Source organism: Pyrgilauda ruficollis, unplaced genomic scaffold, assembly GCF_017590135.1.
Source record: "Pyrgilauda ruficollis isolate IOZ18807 unplaced genomic scaffold, ASM1759013v1 scaffold54, whole genome shotgun sequence".
NCBI lineage: Eukaryota > Metazoa > Chordata > Aves > Passeriformes > Passeridae > Pyrgilauda > Pyrgilauda ruficollis.
In genome coordinates, this window is record NW_024527044.1 from 397,381 (window position 1) to 411,055 (window position 13,675).

A 13,675-nucleotide genomic window follows, 5' to 3' on the forward strand; every position below is an offset into this window, starting at 1 on the left:
GACACTTCTGGAAGAGCTCCAGAAAGCACTGAGTGCAGACACTTTGGATGCAAAGCCTTCAACTCTTGTGTGCTTCAGGTAGAGGTCAAGTCAGAATCTCATTTAAGTGCCTGTGAACATCACAGTCTATATGAAGACTGGGGATTTCTATATTTCAGACTCTCTGTCACTATTTGCCATTTAGGATGTACCAGAAAGACTCACAACAGAGAGTTATATAAAATGCAACCAAATCAGTAGAAATTCTTTTATCAATTTCAAAAGAAGCTGGTTTAATTTTTCATCACCTAGGTCCAGGACAAAAAACAAAAAAACAAAACAAAAAAAAAAAAAACCCAAAAAAACAAAAAAAAAAAAAAAAAAAAACCAAAACCAAAACACTAAGTAACTGCACAACCAGCAATCGTTATAAATTCAGACTCTAAAAATTCAACCTTGTATCTTCATCATTAGTCTTGCGTAGTGACTTCTGGAAAAATAAACCTGCTCAATTCATAAATTAGAAGAAATATAATATCTGAGAGTCAACCTAGGTAAATCATTAGAGAAAATTCTGCATTTGATATAGAGCTCATAAGTCCTCAAATCTACACCTAAAAGTACAGAAGTAATGGTAAGAATCAGAACTGATAATCCCCTTTGAGTTAGCATTGTATTGTCAAGATAGAGCAGGACTCTGTTTTGAAGATAAGCATCATCGTTATCTCACTACTACTAACATAAACACACGTAGTTTCTCTAAATAATAGATATTTTTTCACTACTTTTTCTTTCTGTTTCAAGGACTGAGGTGTGGCAATATTTTCATTACAGATGATAGAGCAAAACTGGTACATATATTAAGTAAATAAATCAAACAGTGTCTACTGTTGACCCTGCTGTGAGCAGTTCCTGGGCTTGTTTGGAAGTAGGCATAGGTTGAATGGACCAGGGATTCCCCAGAGTCAGTGTGGTTGTTGTCCTCTGAACCCTCTGCAGATGGAAGGACTTTGATACCTCTTTGTGCCTCTGACCCCAAAGCCAGAGAACAGCCTGTCCAGAGCTTGTATAGATACAGTCAGTGTCCTGGGAAGTGCCTCCAAGAGCTCTAAGTGCTCTGCAGTCCTATTAGGAATAGAAGGCAGATGAAATTAATATTTCAGGATTCATATCACATGAAAAGAGCAGAAATATTTCCCGCAAAGCATTTCCATTTTTACATTGACTGACTCATCCTCCTGAGGTCATAAAACAGACAAAGCATAAACAGGAAGTACAAGGCTGTGTATTATATATGACATTTTTAAAGCCTAGAAAGGATCCTTCATTTAAGATTTTTCCCTTTTCACAGATGGATGACTGGGTGGTATTGTTTTGCTACCTTCCCTCAGCTCTTCACATCTGTCCTCTGACATAGTTTCCAAAACTTGTCTCCCCTGACCCAGTTCCCTTGCTGTATCCCACGGCACATGTGTAGGATGTGTATAAACTTGGCCATTAATTGTAAAATCTTGTCCACACACTTTAATAGAATTATGACCCATTACACTGCTGATTACTTACTCTTCAATACATAAGCTTATTATCTTCTTCCTTCTTTTGTTGTTGAAGAAGGTAACAGGGGTCACCAATATAAATTCCAAGCATGTAGACTCTGGATTTTCATCTGGCAAACATTACAAACTTCTCCCTTCATGATTATTTTCTATCTTTTTTTATGGTTTTAGAGCACTGCTCACTAGTTCCACTGATTATAAATTACAGGATGGGGAGAGATCTGATGAAAATATTCACCTTGAAGCAGCCCAGAATTTTATGTCTGTGAGAAAACACATATTTTTCATTGCTAACAGATGCAGCCCAAACCACAGCCAAACAACTGCTCATAGCACACAGATACACACCTATATTACACACATTGCATGTACATGTGAACACATATCCTGTATTTTCACAATTATTCAGCTTTCACTTTATCATCACAAAAAAACAATTGACGAACAGTCCAGAAGATGCAAGACTTCTCTTTGTAGCTGTCTGGAAAGTCCAAGTGACAAAGAGAAATGTCCATGAGATCAAAATTGGTCAAAATAATGAGTGACAGTTGCAGAATTCTTTTTCCTTGTGCCAAACTCCTAAATGCACTGCTATTAGCATACCAGTACTCCTTAAGATCTACTTCAGCTGCTGGAGATAGTACTGAAAAGACCACAATCTTCTGTTTTTAACTGGAAACTAATATTCAAGTTCTATATTTGGATGCCTCTTCACAGATGAATGCTCCAATTTCCACATATGAAAAACGGGGAATAATGACATTGACCTTGGTAAAGCACTTTGAAATGCAAGGCAAAAAAATGTTTTGAGAAAAGCTGGCATTATTTTTATTTTTCTCTTACCATCTGTGGAGGTAAAAAAAAAAAGAATGAAAATTGATATAACAATAACAAAGACAACGTGTTTTGATTATCTGTGTGGAGGGTGATATTTGCATGAGACCTTCACTACTTTTCAAGAACAAAGACAACAAAAACTGAAAACCAAGAGTTTATACTGCACACCACTAGCATGTTTTGGGTCTGACTTAAAAGAGGGATTGTAGACCAGTTAACACTCTATTTTTGTTTGGTAGTTTTATCCAGCTGTTGCAGACATGTAGCTAGAATTTGGCTTCTGGACTCCTCCTCCATGCATGTCAAGATTTGAGACCTGGTTTTCCTGTTTTAAATTGGGCAGCCATCCTGGATATCATAATAAAATGCAGCACTGCTGACAGACTTTCTCATGGAAAGTTGAACAAAATGCTATAGAAATTGCTGTATGCAGAGATGTGGTAAAAGCTTTCAGTGCCTCCTAAAAGTCCCTGAATGTTGTCTTTTTCTACCTTCCTGTGTTCCTTTCAGTTCTTTATTTTTTTTTTTATAAGCTCGCTTTTATCTCACAGTTTACATCAAAAAGCAGCCACCTTGTCCAAGTCAATTGTTGGGATCCCCCTTATCATAAAAAATCAGTGACAGGCACACCTAGAGGAGCATGTGGATCTGTGCCATATATATATTTGGATGGGTTTAACCATTTTTCTTTCCATTGGCTAATGAGGATGCCCAAAGGGCAGGCTCAAAGCTAGATGCCTCTGTGTTTCATGGCTTGGTGAGACTTAGGTGAAAAAAAAAACCACTCCTGGTTGCACATAATAATGTGAAAATATTCACAGAAAACACAGAGAAGCAAGGTCCTGTCCCCCAACCTGGAAGCTCAAATCAAAGTGATGGACATACCAGAGAACAGAGGGTATCCCAGCAAATGCAAAAGTTATGGAAATAGCAGTTCACAATTACTCATTTTAGGAATCCATCTGGTTAGGTGTGTTGTTTCATTTAAATGATGTGTAAATGCATTTACTTAATGGCCCTCATTTATACATTTATACATGTCATGTGAGCACTGCAGAACACACGGTTTTAATTTGAAAACCTAAGGCACAAGTAGCAGACCTCACCTTTGCTGGATGCCGTCGGGTGTCAAAATCGAAAAGTTCAGCTTGTGCCCCTTCCAAGGTAATATAATACACACGCATCTGTGCACCCTGAGGTCTGCACACAGCTGCACAATGTTTTATGAGATGTTGCAGTGGCTTCTGCTAGACTTCCTGACGTAAAACTACAAACAATCAAACCCTCCTTCCCCCACATCCCATTCTCTCAATCAAATGCCTGAGAAAGGAGATTTTTTAAACCAACTATGTCTTTTAAACACTTTTGCTCTCCAGAGCAGAAGTTACCTCAGTATTTACAGGAGAGCAGGATCTTGGTTATTTCAGCTTTGAGCAGAAGGAAGCCAAACTTCTTAGCTTTGGTTCAAAACAAAAGTTTCTCTCAATAAAGTCTAAATCAACCTTGGAAGACAGAAATAAGTATGCTCCACTGAGCAGAAAAGCATGAGCTGACATTTAGAAACTGCTCGTGGCTCGCCCAGCCACCCAAGAGAGAAATGATTCTGCATTAACAGAAGAAAAATGCAACTCTGAAAATTGATATCGGTGTATTTACAACAGGATATCTGCAACACAGTACAATGACCTGCCACTTTCCTTTTTTTATATTCTGACTTTTTCACTCAGCTTGTATAATTCTTTAACCAGTTCCAGGTCAATAAAATAGAATACCTTTTTTTTTTCCAGTTTGAGAAAACAAAATATTTCCTCATTGATGCTAATTTTGGAGACTGAATTCTTTCAGTTTTTAACTCAAAGACTTAATTTTTATATTTTCCAATGAATTAATTTAGATCCATGTATCTTTGCAGTTTAACAAAAGACTGGAAATCTCTCTAACTGAGTAAGCATAAAGTGACTTCAAATTCCTTATTTTTTAAAAACTATCAAAAAATGGAAAAAAAAAGTTAGGATATATCTCAGCTGCCTCAGATACCAGAAACCTGACCCCAAATAAAAAGTAGGATAAACCTTGAGTGCAAAGATATTTTAACATTTATTTTCCTTTTTCCAGAAAATGAACATGATGTCATCACAATATTTTTGAACTAAAGAGCAGGATGCATTAGAAATGAAACTAGTCACCATCAGGACTCCTCCGAGCCACCCTTCAGATGAACACATCCATATTAGTTTCAAAAATAATGTTTAATAAAATGGTTATTGTACAATAAGGGACTCCTGTTATCAGATCACAGTTTCAGTGACTGAACATTAGATGCATGAAATGTTCAGTCTTTCAGCCATTTCACAGTGCCATGGACTCTTAGTGTTAGACTGGGATTTCAAAATAACCTTGGCCAGAAAGTATACAAATTCTAATACAGTTACATAGGAGCTGAATGCATAATTACACCAGTCTCCCCTGAAAATTCAAGCCTTGGTGCTCTCATACAAACATTTGTATTTTCACTCAGCAGTATCCACAACAAACGTCTAGGTGGAAGTCCTTTGATGGTGGCCCTTCTCCTGGGAAATGACAGGGAAAAGAAAAAGTTCTGTGCATGAATACCCCTCAGTACCACTTCAGTTAGCAGAGCTCCTGCACAAAACTTGAAGCACAAAGTCATGGTGGTGTCCTGCTCTACAAATGTTGAGCAGCCTGACTCTAAGGGATATACGATCGCTCTTTTCAAGTGTTACCCTGGAAACAATTTGCCTCTTGGCAGACATTGCATACTCATACAGGAAACTAAATTTAAATCCTTAGGCATAACATCTTGGTCATGCCTGCCCTTTTGTTTGAACTCCTTTAATAAAACTCTTGCCCTCACACTTGGCTGTACTAAATTCAAATATGATCTTTGCTTCCTCCTCATTATTAGTTCACAGGGAACACTCTAGTAGTTATATGCGGGGTTATCCATTACCTAAAAAGAAAATGTGCCAACTTGGAGCTCTGCTCACTGACTTACATGATGTTTACGCAAGGATTTTCATGCAACTGGCTTATAATGGCCATGTAATTTTCTTCTTCTGAACAGCTTTACAGAACGGGTATTCATCATCAACTGAGACTTTTCAGCGTACAACAGGTGAGTCAGTTCATAGGTGAATTGGGAATAAACAACGGATCAAGGTGGAACATTTTAAAAAAGAGAGCTAGGCAAGCAGAGCTGGTGCAATCAATCAAAAATATGATTCTTAAATGAGTAGTTTCAGAGAGGGGTGATGACAAATGAATGGAAATGTTATGTACACAACTTAGACTCATACCTGGCTGAAGGCATACAGTACAACTGGAAATTTTGAAAAGAAATATCTGCCCACCTGGCCAGCAAGAGCAGCACTTTCTAAACAGAAGAGAGACCAAGGCAGCTCTCCACCTTTGCTCACAAACAGGACAGGGGAGAGGAAAGCATCTTGTCATTCTACAGGACACATGGGCTTGAAGTCACCCCGCCTGTTCTAACAACCATCCCTTCTCTAACACCTGCAGAGGGACAGCGGTGGTACACAGCTCAGGAGCCCACGTTGTCCTTCAGTGAAGGCAAACTGCCTAAATTTGTGTCTGAATGCACGCTCAACATCTCAGAGCCCTACTGGAATAGCTGAGACCTCCCACATTAATAAGGGGGTTTGGGGATTTTTTTGTTGCCTCTTGTCATTTTATTTTTTTCTTTTTTTTTTTAATTGATGCTGAAGCAATCCCAGTAGACCTGGAAGCACATGCAAAGGGAGACTAAATTGGATCCAAGTCCCAAAAGGATGAAATAAGGATTTAACAATACATCTCAGACTTAACTCCACTGATGAGGTAGGTGCTGGCCAGGGACTGTGAGGAATTATGGAGAGTGCTGCCTCCTGCTTTTTTTTATTTCATTAAATAGCCTGTAAGGAAGAGAGTGCCTGAGACATGAGCAATGTTTTTGTTGGGAATGGATGAGTTTTAACAGTGGGGGGAAAAATAATTTTCAAAATTTACTTTTCACCACCGTGCAACACCTTGAAAATATTTTGGCAAAAAAGCCAGGTGTTGCACCGTTCCAGGATTCTATCAGAGGCTCGGTTTCTTTGGCTGGTAGAATAGAAAATGCTACCAGCATGTTGGAGGAAATAAGAACAGCTCTAGTCAAACTGTTCAACACAGTAACCAGGAAAAAGAGAGCACATGTGAACTTCCCTATGTCTCATCAAAAACATCATTAAGCATGAATGAAGGACAGTTAACTTTTTCTCTTTCTTTTTCTATTTCTTTTTCATTCTTTTTCTTTCTTTCTTTCTTTCTTTCTTTCTTTCTTTCTTTCTTTCTTTCTTTCTTTCTTTCTTTCTTTTTTTTCTTTTATTTTTACAAATTCATCACAAATTAGGGCTGTGTTGTGCTGGGTGCTTTTCAGACATGCCAGGAAACAGTTGCTGGATGTCAGTATTTAATGCAAGTAAATGGGACATACAAAGGATGAAAGAAAAAAGTTCCACAGTCATTTCACATGTCATGATCTGGAAAATGTTGTCTTGCAGAAGTTCTTACAAAAAGGTTGTAATAATAAGGAACTGCATGCAGAGCTCTCAAGTCTCATTCTGAAGCTACAAATGTAAGATTTTCTTTGAATTTTCTTCTCAAAGGTAGGCTCTAACTTCCTCATGCATGCACAAGGTACTACTATACTGATGGCAAAGGAATTATTTTTGCTGAATGACATGGGTAAAAATAAAAGTCAAAGCTGGCTGAAAGCATAGTCACAGGACCAGATTCACCACTAAGTTCCAGTGGTTTTATGTTACCCCAGTGATACAAGACAGCTATAAAACTAGATTAAGTAATTTAAGGCTGCTGTGTGTCACCAGAAAAGTACAGAGCAGCTGCAACATATATGGGAAACCCATATTGCAGTGTTTTACCATTCCTACCTTCTCACTTTTCTGACTTTCTCATCAAAGATTAGTACCAATTCCAGATGCTGTGAAAATATATGGAAAATAAATACTGGAAGAAAGAAAAACCAAGCAATTAACAGCAGTAACCCAAACAGGTCATAATTTCTGTTTCTTAAGTTAGTATGCAAGCAAATTTTCACTAATGTGGTTTTTAAACTCTTTAAAACCAGATTTCTTTGTAGGAAGAGACAGCAATATTGAGTTGGCTTTATTAGCACCACACCATACTCCACAGCTCTGAAACCAAAAGCTTTTGAGAAGAAATACATGAAGTCTAGAGTAGGCTGAGAGCTTGTTAACTTAACTTATTGAAGTAATTTCCAAAGATTTCACATCTGCTGTCTCTCATGTGTATCAGACTCAGGCAATTTCATTGTGCACAATCATCACTATTTGAATGCCATACAGATCTGTAAAACACACTTGGAAAACAGTTTCTTGCTGCCTTGGTATAGTCTAAATGTCATACAGTGGAATGGATCTAAATTTTTCTTAAATGTAAAATTTCAAAAATTACAAATAAAGTGAGAAAAGATATGCAACCTTTTCATTTTTTTTCCCTCTCCAGACAAATAAAAAAATTCAAATACCAATTTCAAAAACACGGGGAAAAACATTAATAGTCTATATCTGAGGTTGCTTTCCCATATCAATTAATGTAGTAGTGCATTAAGTCTTCAGATTGAAATCTGAAACAGTTGCAAAAGGGCAGAAAAAAATTCCTTAGAAAAGCTTAAATGAGTTAGAATTTCCTAACAGTGAGAATGATTAAATATTGGAATGACTTACTCATACTGGCCTATCTGTAAGAAAAGACAGGAGATGGCTCACAGCCTGTGTGCAAAGAGGGAAGAAGATCTGGCTGAACATTGTGGAATGTGTCTTCCTGGCGTGGGAATCTCAGAATCTGGAGTCCTCTGTTCATCCCTTACCTTTTGTGCCATGAACATTGCTGCAATGTTTGCTACTCCATAATAAGATAATGAGGCAGAACATACCTTCAGGGAATTTGAGGATTATAATAAATGAGGGGAAGTCAGTGAAAAGCTGAGTTGCTGAGATTCAGTTCAGAGGAAGCGGGGTAAACTTGAGGACAGGGCCAACAGAAAACTCCTGAAGTACAAAAAAAGAGAAGTGTAAAGTCCCGTACCTGAGACAGGAAAGTCCAGGCTTTAGCACAGGCTGGGAACTGGCTCAGTTGTAGACCTGGTGGGAATGTGAGCCCCAGATTGAACCTGAACCCACAGAGCATTCTTATTGTGAATGACGTGTTTGGCTGCATGAGGAGGAGAGCAGTTAAGGGTTTTAGGGGCTCACTGTCACCTTCCATTTGCCCCCCTGTTCTGTCCTGTTTTGAGCTCCTCAATACCTGCTTGAAGTTAGACAGTGGAGTTGGGATTTAAATATTATATGGAACAATTCTTAGGGAAATAGCTTCTTGAATTAGGGTTGCAGATATTTAATGTTTTGGGACAAACCTGAGATCCAGATGAAACAGTTTTTGCTTGTCTCTTCTGTCCCTAAATTCAATGAAATCAAAAATAACCAGCTCTGTGAAGTCAGTTCATTTCACTGATGGTTTTGGCAGAATTCCTCTCCCACCCTGTTGCCAGAAAACATGGCAGAGTAAAATGCCTGTTGGACTGTCACAGCTTTAGGCCTTATGACTCTGAGGGACAAACGCCAAGGCAATCAGCGTGCTGGGGAAACTGCACACTTCACAAGCTCTGCAGAATTACATGACCTTGCAAAAGCGAGAAGTCACGAGGTCAGAGGAGAAAAAAATAAAAAGCACAGAAGGATAGAGCAAGGAGCTACAGAGCAATTAATCTCCTCATTTAGCCTGCACTGGACTAACATTGCCTCTATTTCATCTGAGCAGATGCTATCTTAGCCAATAATCTAATAACAGCAATACAAACAGAGAAATTCAACGAAGGTAGCAAAATAACCACTCCTTACCAGGAATGTGATAAGGGATTTTGCAAACCACTAGACTCCACCTAGCTTTGCACCTTGCCTATCCTTGCTTTATATTGTCTCAGTTTGTCTTGCTTTGCTTTATCTTATCAAAACACCACTGTCTCAACTAGCTGAGAATAGCTCAATCCTAATTTTTCCACCAGATTTTTCAGCCTGTATTAAATTTACCACTCATGGATGAATAATCTGTTATCCTTCTGCAACAAATTAATTGCAGGCTGTTACAGAATGAGTGATGTGGGTACAAATTCTGTAAGTGTCTGCTATATAAAATTTACTATAGCCTTTGCTGTTGGGATAATCCTGTGCCAATATACTTGGCAAAAAGTACAGCATGTGCACACAACACGAGAAACCTTCAGGTCAGTATTGACAGCTGAATATTTATATGTTTTTCAAAACTTGAGAAGTTATAGAAAGCATTGTTCTGAAGTATTCCGGCTACGCTGTGTGCTTTATAAACTGCCTTGGGTTCAACATGTGGTGCTTTTTTCTAAAGTATATGTAAATAACTGCTTCTGATTGCTTTCAGAACTGCACCCAGCTCATCACTGTAATCCTACCATAAAATATAAGTCAGTTATTAAAAAATGAACAAAAAATCCACAAGCATGTGGATGTCATGTTCTGCTAACCTGGCTTTGCCATCTACACATATGGTGCATGGAGGAGTGGAACAGCTATGGTATAATTAAGATTTAATCCTGCAAATAACTTCATACACTTAACAGTCACTGTTTGAGGGATGGCTCTGCTGAGGTCTGTACTGTGTCTGCAATTCATACCACTTGCTGAAGCTGATTTATCTGGAAACTATATCATTAGGTACTGCTAAGAGTGCAGCTATCCCAGTACAGAACATAGCATGGATAAATTCAATGAATCTTTACCCAGTCTTCTTGTGAGTTTGCATCTTGGATCCCTTCCTATATTTCTAGGTATATTTCTGGTAGGTGTCCAGGCTAGTTTATTTAGAAGAGGCTTGTGTCTACATGTATAATTTGTAAACACAGTACAGAAAAGTCCCCAGGCAGTGAGAAGTCTTGACACAAATAGTCTTTTGCAATAGTACCCATGAAAATATGTTTCCACATCGATATGGACTCTTCTGGGGAAAAAGATCTCTTCTGGGGAAAAAGATTCCAGAAACAGGTATAGCTGCAGCACTGAAGGACATAAATCCCTGTACTGAAGGGAACTCTACTCAGAAACTGTGGTTAGTCTCAGCTTAGTGTTACACTGTGTGTACTGAATCTGCAGCCTCAGTTGAAATCAGCAGGAGCTGCATGTGTGCAAGGGAAGAAATTGGCCCATTAGGACGTAATATGGGACATCAAAGGAAGATAGGGCTGGCATCTTTTAGAGGATTTTCTGATATTCACATGCAACTGTTCACTGTGGGTGGCACTGAACTGGGTATGAATGGATTGGAGCATAGACAGGAGCCAGAGCAACTGCAGCTAAGAGGAGGTCTGCAGACCACCCCCAGGATGCTGTAAGACCACCAGTTTCCTTCAGAACAGTGAAGGAGGCAGGGGGAAATGGAGACTACAGGCATTACAGTTTCTTGCAACAGAAAGCAATTTACTCTTGCCAATGGGAACTGCAGCTGGGAACTGCTTTTTTTTTTTTTTTTTTTTTTTTGTACTTGAAGCTAGCTCCTGAGATGTTGTTGAGAAAAAAAAAAAAATCAGTAAACTTGGCAAGTGATAAAAATGCTCAGCTTGGGCAGGATGGGCTCTCTGATTCTAGTCTACTCAATTCAGTATTTTTTGTCCCGCCATTTGAAGATCGTGCCTTGTTGTTATGATGAAATGCACACAGAGCAGTCTGATGTTATAGTTTATTCTTGTTTCATAATGTTCAGGTGTATGAACACATGCATGCTAGGCTCTTTGTTTAGAGACTGGTCGTTCTTGCCATGGTCACAACCCACAGATAAAAGCCACATATCTGAATCCAATAAGCTGTGTTTAAAACCTTTAGATACACTGCTCTCTACACTCTAAGGTTGTGCTCTGGTTTCTCTTTTCCTTATGTGTGTGGGCCATTCCATGCCCCTCATTACTCCTCAGATTCATCGTGCCAGACCCCTCTCATGCTGGCAGCAGCAGCATGTGCACGTTGGTGATTTATAATTCTGGGCTCCTTGGGGAAGAGTGTGTTTCACTGGCAGTAAAAGGAGTTGTTGTGCAGGTGGAAACCTGTTTAAACAAATCTGAAGTTGTGATATAATGGAGGTTGGTAGTTTAACATAGGCTCTGAGTGTCAAGAAAACCAATGTTATTTTATGCAGAAGAAACCTGCCTGAGCTCTTCATTTCAGAGATTTCCATCAACTGAAAGGAAAAAGAAAGTACTATTGGGCAAATCTGAAACTACGATCAAAGGTTCATGTATGTAAGACTTCAGGTGCCATGCCTGAGCGAAAAATCCAAGTTCTTGTTGTCACCATGGTTAAGAAATGGGTTTTCACACCCCACTGAAGTCTTTGTCTTAAAATCCTGCTTCCTGTAATCAAATTTCAGATATAAAAATGTCTTCCAAATCCAGACATTCTGCAAAATACTGAGACCATAAGTGGAAGGGAAAAAAAAATTGCTGGTAAATAAATCTCAGATGTTGCTGTCTAATTGTTCCTCTCCAAGTACTATACTCCTGTGATAACAGCACCCTGATAATGTTATTATCTACAGCCTATAAATGTGATTTTCTATTCTGAAAGTTGAATGGAGAGGTTCAGAAAGCAAGTTGTGTTCAGATAACTCTCCAGAATTCTGAATGTTTATTATGAAATTATCTGAACCTATCAAATCTCCAGTTTGAATTGGCAGTGTCCTGAAAACCAGCATTTCATTTGAAATTTCTGGCACTTACCTTTTAGGTTCTGGCCAGAAACATCATTTTTGTGGTGTTACAGTTTCAGACCTTGATGGCAATTACTATTGTCATATTAAAAGCTCTCTCTCTACTTGCTCTAGAACTTCAAAAATATTTGGTTGCAGTTTGGTTCTGAAAGTGTGAAAAGGTTGAGAAGAAGGTTTTTATTTCCTTTTCCTTTTTTTTTCCCTGATTCTTTTTGTCTCTTGAATCAGTTCTTCACTATCTGAGATTAAATGTCCCAGCAGTGAAACAACTTCAAATTTTGTTCGATCTGATAGTTCTTGTACCTCTTCAAAACATCAGACATATAGAACAACTGTTACAGTAGTTTATTTCTTTGTCATCAGCTCTGTCTGTTGAAAATTAAACACTTTCCTCATCTTGATGTGTGGCATATCTGACTGTGAAAGGCTTCACCATCTGTTTTAGGGCCTGTAGAACTTAGCCTGGAATGTGAGCACCATTGTAAGAAACATCCAATATTTGTTTTATTTCATTTCAGACACAAACTAACTTTACAGAATCTCAACACAGAGCATTTTATTTATTTATTTAAAATAAATTGCTTTAGATTAAAAAACGGATTTCACATCCTATCTTTTTAGGTTCCAGGAATAATCTGACTAGGGAACCATTTTTTTTACTGTACCTGACAAAACTCTGTGGTGTAAGGCAAGGCTGAGGTTTCTGTCATCTAACTTTAGCTGTTTGAAACAGATACTTAGCTGAAGCTGATCATGTGTGTTCCCTCTGCTGACTAATGACAGCTCTCACTCAGCCCTAAGCTTGTCAAAAGTCTGACAATCTGAATCCTAAAGTTTGGTCCAGATGGGTGGAGGAAAAGAGCATCTGAATTGTGCTGCCGCAAGGTTTCCTCTCTCTCAGCAGTGAATTCCACCCTTTGGAGCTCAGGACAGTTTAGCCTTTAATGTTTAACCTTTGCAGCCAAAAAAAAATCTGTAGCAATAAAGTAATTTAACCGATACCAGCTCAGTTACTTGACAGTATTATATTTACTGGTACAGGAAGACGATTAATAGTGTGGACCTGCTTTCTCACTCAAACAGGAGACTGACAAACTTCTGGGTTATTCATGGTTAATTACATCTCCGAGATGCTATTTGAGTCAAGAGAACCTTCTGGATCTTCCTAAATGGATGAAGCCATACTTCATTTTAAAGAGGCCATTTCAAGTCTATCAAATTAAAGAACAGAGATGTGCTCCTCAGTTCATAGGTGCCATATGCCCTTCAAACTCCTATATGCTCCTCAAGCTTACATGTTGTCATGCAAAAACCTGTGTTTACTTCAAGCTTTGTTTCTAGTGTGTGCTTATCTGGCCAGGTTTATCACAGTTAGCATCTGTGCCCATTTATGTCTGTACCAACACCCTCAGACAGGAAGAAATTTGTGTTTTAGTTGAAATATGTTTCCTATAAAGCTTGCAGGTTTCCTCACT